The sequence below is a fragment of the Sitophilus oryzae genome, unplaced genomic scaffold (assembly GCF_002938485.1).
Source record: "Sitophilus oryzae breed Bouriz unplaced genomic scaffold, Soryzae_2.0 scaffold_1396_pilon_pilon, whole genome shotgun sequence".
In the NCBI taxonomy this organism is placed as follows: Eukaryota; Metazoa; Arthropoda; class Insecta; order Coleoptera; family Curculionidae; genus Sitophilus; species Sitophilus oryzae.
Genome location: NW_022146055.1, coordinates 14,001,506 through 14,009,096, shown reverse-complemented (window position 1 = coordinate 14,009,096; position 7,591 = coordinate 14,001,506).

Below are 7,591 nucleotides of genomic sequence, written 5' to 3'. Positions count from 1 at the left end.
ACACGCAGCAGTGTTTACAAAAAATAACTATTTTATTTTGTATATTTTCTTACAGTTGCGAAATACCCTGCATAGGACTTTTTTGAAGAAATATTTATTATAGTATTTCTTTGTACATAATATAAATAAATATTTGAATGTTTATTGTTTTATTTTCCTTTACAATACATATTATACAGGGTGAGCCTTAAATAAGTGCAAATACTTTTAATAGTTAAAAATTGTTAAAACTGGACAAACACAATAACACATATTAACTATTATTTTAATTGTTTTTGGACATCACACTTTAGTATAGAGCACGTATGTATTTCCTAGCAGACCGTTCTGTATAAAACACATTTATCATTTCAATACCCGATGTCTACTGTGTTTTATACAGAACGGTCTGCTAGGAAATACATACGTGCTCTATACTAAAGTGTGATGTCCAAAAACAATTAAAATAATAGTTAATATGTGTTATTGTGTTTTGTCCAGTTTTAACAATTTTTAACTCTGTAGGAATCTACGTTCAAGAGGCTTGAAAAAGACATATACTGTCGAAACGTCGTCATAAAATAAAATAATGAACAAAATCTAGAAACATCTTTGCAACCCCAACGACCTAAAGCCAAGAGTAAAAACAAAAAATATATAGTATACAGGTCAAAGAAACGAAACAAAAAAAAATATATATTTTTTGTCATACTGTTGCGGACCCGTGTGGACTCGACCTAACCTAACTATATGTCCCGCCCTCAGATGACCTTAACATCGCATTAAAGAATAGACACCGTAATTTTTCATTCGTTCGAGAAGAATCGAGTCCCACTGGAATGGACTAGTACATACGAGAACATTCAAAACCTTCTCTATGCACCTAACGATCTATGGACTATTCTAGATTTCTTTTGCTGTAGGTATAAAAGCCGGCGGCTGTGGCCTAGAGAGGGCAGTTATAAATAAACAGTACAGTTGACGCGCTAAAGTTCAAAATAAATTGTTAGTTATAAATCGTTTGTAAATAGTTCTATAAGTCTTTTATCGTTATTGTTTTTGTTAATTAGTGTTAAATAAATAGTGTTTAAATAAATTGTGACTTTCTATCCAACGGAACCGACGAAAACGTAACAATTGGTGTCAGGTGTGGCGTGTGTGATAGACTAGAAAAATAAAAAAGACTAACAATGGCTCCGAAGAAATTGTTGAAAGACTTGAAAGTGTCCGAACTGAAATCCATATTGAAGAAGAGAGAGTGCGAGACAGATGGAAAGAAAAGCATTTTGCAAACCAGACTGAGAGACGTTTTGAGGGAGGAAGGCGAGGATCCGGACACATTTTGCTTTGAGTTCGAAGGTGAGTGACCTTGACTCGTGCCTACAAAAATTAGAAGATAAAATGACGGAAAACTCTCAAAAATTAGAAGACAGTTTGAATGACAAAATTACAGAAAATTCCCGGGAATTGCAAGACAATTTAAACGGCAATTTGAATAATTTAGAAGATAAAATGATGAAAAATTCCCAGAATTTAATTAATATTTTAGAAGATAAGATCACAGAAAATTCTAAAGATATACAGGCCAGCTTTAATAATAAAATACTTAATTTAGAAGAAAAGATAACAGAAAATTCCAGGGAATTAGACGAAAAGATTAGGGAATTCTACGGAGCTACAAGACAAAATAACACAAATTGAGGACGATGTAAATAAAAAAATCGAAATTTTAAAAGAAGAAATAGCGAAGTCGAATTCACCAAAATGTCAAGAAACATCGGAGGGACCGAAACTAGTCGAAAATAGGTATGCCTCAAAATCAGTTATGAAACCTCCGCAGTTTGACGGAAAAACCGCTTGGGCCAATTATTTTTGCCAGTTTGAGGCCGCTGCGAGAGCGAACGGATGGACAATCGCTGAAAAGGCTAGCGCTTTGACTGTCGCACTGCGAGGAGATGCGACTGATATCCTGCAGACATTGTCACCATCGGAACAGGGAGATTATCAGCAATTGGTACGACATTTAGAAATGAGGTACGGCCAAGCTCATTTGGAACATATCTATCATTCCCAGCTAAAAAATCGCATTCAAAAGTCAAATGAGTCTCTGCAGGAGTTTGAAGCCGACGTAGCCCGCCTCATTCGCCTTGCGTTAGACGTTACGCTGACCGTTGACCGTTGCGTTAGACGTTACGCTACCTGTTACGCCAGAGAATGTTATGGAGCGGTTGGCAGTACAGGCATTCTCCGACGGCTTACGTGACAACGAGACAAGACAAGCACTTCTCCTAGCCCCCCCAACGCACTTGGTGGATGCTTTAGCACGTGCCCTAGAATTTGAGGCCGCGAAACAAAGTTCTCGGTCTTTAGGAAAAGTACGGGCCATCGACGAATCCGTGGAAGGGATTGTTCGGAAGGTACTGGACCAGTACATGGGCAAGAAGGGACCGATTCGTTGCTGGAATTATGGACAGGTAGGACACGTGCGAAGCCGTTGTAAGGAGAAGAACGAAGAACCGGCTTCGTCGAGGTCGGAAAACTACTAAGGGTCGAAATGAAGGGGCACACGTCGACCTGAACCCAACATGCCCCAACTGCTCAAGTCGCCCTCGCTACAACACAAGTTCAACAGCATTTTTGTGGATGGTTTCGTGGATGGAGAGTTACGGACCATGCTTTTGGATACGGGTGCGACCAAAACAATCATCAGGCCGGATATCCTTAAAACATTAAAAAGGATTAAAACAACACAATGGCGACTACGTACAGCTACAGGAAGCTCCGCTCTCATCCATGGAGAGGTAGATCTTAATTTTGTTATCGGAAGCACCTGTTTTAATCATCGAGTGTTAGTAGCAGACATCGAAGATGAACTTATTCTCGGAATGGACATCATGACCACTAGAGGTTTTGAGCTAAACCTCAAACAAGGAATTTTGAAAATAAATGAAGAAGAAGTGGTTCTGCATCGAAAATGTGAGGAGACGCTTCGCGTGGTGGTAGCAGAAGATGTTTCGATCCCTGAGCGCTGTGAGATATTTTTGGATGGTTGCCTAGAAGGTAAAATGAATAATGGGAGTATTATTCTGTTGGAGCCAAGGAACCATGACAGCGAAATAGGACGAGGGATCGCTGTTGGAAAAGCCCTGCTACGAGCGAAGAAAACTGTACCGGTGAGAGTAATGAACACGAATTATTATTCTGTATCCTTGAAGAAGGGAACCCTCTTAGGGTACTGTTGTTCGGTCTCCTCAGTCGTTCGAAGCGTGGAAGCCTCCAAAGTTTCGACTTCAAAAATTCCGGACAAAATGGTGAAGGAGTTAGTAAACGTTAAAGGATTATCTCCCGAAAATAGAAGAAAATTGAGAAACCTGATAATCAAGTATCAAGATGTGTTTGATAAAGGAGAAGCAGGACAGAGAGGTCGTACCAATTTAGTACAACACAAAATTGATACCGGAGATGCACGACCAATCAAACAAAATCCGAGAAGACTTCCGCTCGCCAAACGTGAAGAAGCTGACAAAATCCTTCGAGAAATGAAAGAAGAGGGTGTCATCGAACCATCTAACAGCCCGTGGACATCGCCGGTAGTACTAGTAAAGAAGAAAGACGGTACCACCACGTTCTGTGTTGATTATCGGCAGCTCAATAATGTTACAAAGAAGGATAGCTATCCCCTGCCGAGGATAGACGATACTCTAGACACGCTGGCGGGGTCGACGATATTCTCTACTTTGGATCTGAAGATATTGGCAAGTCGACATGGCGCCAAGACAGAGAGGAAACAGCGTTCTCGGTGGGCTCCGGACTGTGGCAATTTACTGTCATGCCTTTTGGATTGTGCAACGCGCCAGCTACCTTTAAGAGACTAATGGAGTCTGTGTTAAAGGGACTATCCTGGACTACCTGTTTCGTGTACCTGGATGACATCATAGTGGTTGGGAAATCCTTTGACGATCATCTGAAGAATTTGGAAGAAGTTTTCAAGCGACTAGGGAGCTCTGGTTTGAAACTTAGCCCCAAGAAATGTCATCTGTGTCAAGAAAAGGTACACACTACTTGGGCCATGTAGTCTCCTCCCAGGGAGTTGCGGTAGATCCACAGAAGACCAAGACAGTGGAAGAGTGGCCGATACCCAAAGACAAACATGAACTACGAAGCTTTTTGGGACTATGCACATACTATCGCCGCTATGTACAAGGTTACGCCACCATCGCAAAACCATTGACCAGACTTACCGAAGACGAAAGGCGTTTCTCTTGGGACTCAGATTCTGACGAGGCATTCCGAAGATTGAAGGCCCTGACTAGTGCGCCCATACTTAGCTATCCTCTTGGCAACGGAAACTTTATATTGGATACCGACGCTAGCAATGTTGCGTTAGGCGCTGTTCTGTCTCAGATCCAGGATGGTCAAGAAAAAGTCATTGGTTATTTTAGTAAGGCCTTGTCAAAACCGGAAAGGAACTACTGTGTAACCAGACGAGAATTACTAGCAGTAGTTAAAGCCAGTGGAACACTTCTACAAGTATCTCTATGGAAGAAAGTTCTTGTTAAGAACAGACCATGCTGCTTTGAAATGGCTGTTGCAGTTTAAGAATTCTGATTTGTTCCAAGGCGTCTGTGAAGTCCTTAACATCCGCAAGACCAGGACGACTGCTCTACATCCACAATCCGATGGGATGGTTGAACGCACGAACAGAACTATCAACCGTTATCTGGCCAAAGTAGTCTCTGACCACCAAAGAGACTGGGACAAATTCCTTCACCTGTTCTTGTTGGCCTACCGCTCATCCGTCCAAGAATCCACAGGGCAAACTCCAGCCAGCATCGTTATGGGACGGGAAGTGCGCCTACCCTGTGATCTGAAATTTGGTTGCCGACCGGGAGAAGAAGTCGCCGGAGAAGATTATGTCCACACACTACGTCAAAGGATGGACGACATTCATCAGAGAGTCCGCCTAAATATTCAAAGTGCTAGTGACCGAATGAAGGAACACTACGACATTCAAGCTGAGCATGGAGGATACCAACCAGGGAAGTTGGTGTGGCTATATAACCCGCAGAGACGTCGTGGGTTATCTCCGAAGCTACAATCCTCGTGGGAAGGGCCATACGAAGTCATGGATAGAATTAATGACGTCGTATACCGTATCAGAAAATTGCCAAAAGGAAAACCGAGGGTAGTCCATTTCAACCGTTTGAGCCCCTACCAAGGCGAAATAGAAGATCGTGCTGGGACCGTGAGAACCTGCAGCTTTGATCCCCCTGATTCGGAGATGTCCTTTGACGATTTCATGGCCCGATACAACAGCAGTGAGAAGGCTCGCTATGGTGTAACCAAAGAAGATCAACGAGACCTCTTTTCCGTGCCTCCTGATTATTCGCTCGCTCATTGTGTGGCTCGAGATTTGCGGATGTCCAGAGGAATCGCTGCGACGTTCAATGAGAAGTTTGGGCGTGTCGGAGAACTACGCCGACAGGATCCAGAGGTTGGAAGCGTCTTGAGGCTAACCGACAATGCACATGGTCAAGCAAGGCACATCTTCTACCTGGTCACCAAGGAATGGTCCCCGAGTAAGCCGACTTATCTCAATCTATGGAAGACCCTGATTGAACTGAGAGAAGCCCTGCTAAACAACAACATTGCACGATTAGCCATTCCGAAGCTGGCGTGTGGACTCGATGGTTTGAGTTGGCGTACAATCCGGAACATGATTGAAGTCTTGTTCAGATTTACGGGAATCGAGATCCTCGTTTGCTGCTACAACCCAAAGCTGAGATCGGGAGAGAAAACTGTAGACTGCTATTTCTACCAGACTTCGCAATGTACCAGGGGCCAGCTTTGCAAATACCTTCATTCACCGTGTACATCTCGGGACGAGCATGTACCTAAGAAGGGGGCAGTGTTGCGGACCCGTGTGGACTCGACCTAACCTAACTATATGTCCTGCCCTCAGATGACCTTAACCACAGAATAGATATCAACCAGAAACCTAACTGGAGCTGAAATCCGTAACGTTTCACGAATTGGGCCGCCATTTAATAGCGGTAGAACACAGAGACGTATTTAATAAATTTCCGTTGAATGTATACAGAGTTGTATTTATTTTTTTGTTGTAAATTGAAAAGTATAGAATTAATTAATATCATTCGGCAGTTAATAAAACTACTGCTTAAAACTTTAATAGGTGAGTTTGTTAAAGTTAAAAGTAAAGGCTAATTTGTTTAAGATGCTGTAATATTGGTTTAGTACAAATGTCCCAACATATTTTATGGAGTAATATTTTTAATGTAAAACTTATTGCCAGCGATAAAAAACACTGCATTAGTAAACCATTAGAGATATCGCGGTATAAAAATAGTTTATATTTTTAAACGATTTTATTTAACTTTACCATACCTTTGTTTGTTGCAAATCTGGCAGCAGCTTTATTGATCACTTCTATTATCCCAATTTTTCCGAAATGTTGCACACGTATTGAGTTCCGGTGACACTTTTATAATATTTTTGAAGAAAAAAAATCAAATTAGCGGATCCAATATGGCGGATTTTTTAATATAAGAAGAGATTTGGTTGAAATTTAAAACTTTGGGTTCTTTATAAGGACGCTTGAGATACTTACCTTCAATTGGCCCGTTTTAAAACATCCTGTAAAGATAGGGTAGGTGTTCATTTAAGTTTCAAACGAAATAAATAAACAAGCTAACATCAGAATACTTATGTAGGTATTTATTCATGCCTCCATATAATTAGTTTGTTTTTATTGGCTGTTTTAAAATTAAGGTTTATCTTTTTTAATGTATAATACAATTTCATAAGCAGATATAATTTAGTTACATATTTTAGGGGAAAAATAGTAGATGGATGTTTGAAATTAATTTGTTTGCATATTATATATATTTCTTTAATAAAATGTCTTGTCCCATATTCTTCGTAATATTTACTAAAAACAAGTTCTAATGAAGAAACAAAAGATACAAAATTGTCATGTGACATCTGAAGATTGCCAAAAATATCTAAATTATTATTTCACTCTTTATTATTTTCATAGGCACGTAAATGGCAAAACAACGATGTATCATCTAACTCACTGTGTGCCTTTGCATATTTGATACATATATCACATGAATGTATACTGAAACATTTTTTTATTAAATATCCACAAACGTATCGTAAAACATTTTGCGTCCTGGCGAAACATAACTCCGGCTTTTGCACATTCTTGAGGCACAAACTGAACCAGTACTCTTTGAAGTTATTATAAATAATGTACCTAGCACAACAAATATTTAATAACTATTCCAGACTATTCGCTCCGTTCAGTTATAAAACAACACAAACCACAATATTCAATATTTACGAATGACGAACAGCTACTGCTCTCAGCAAAACGCAAAACATAAGTGAACTGCGAACGCCAGTGCGTTGACAGGTTCTACCGCTATTTTTAGGTTAGGCGATGTTTCCCGCGCAAACTCTAAGTTAGGCTTCTGGTTGATATCTATTCTTGTGACCTTAACATCGCATTAAAGAATAGACACCGTAATGATTCATTCGTTCGAGAAGAATCGAGTCCCACTGGAATGGACTAGTACATACGAGAACA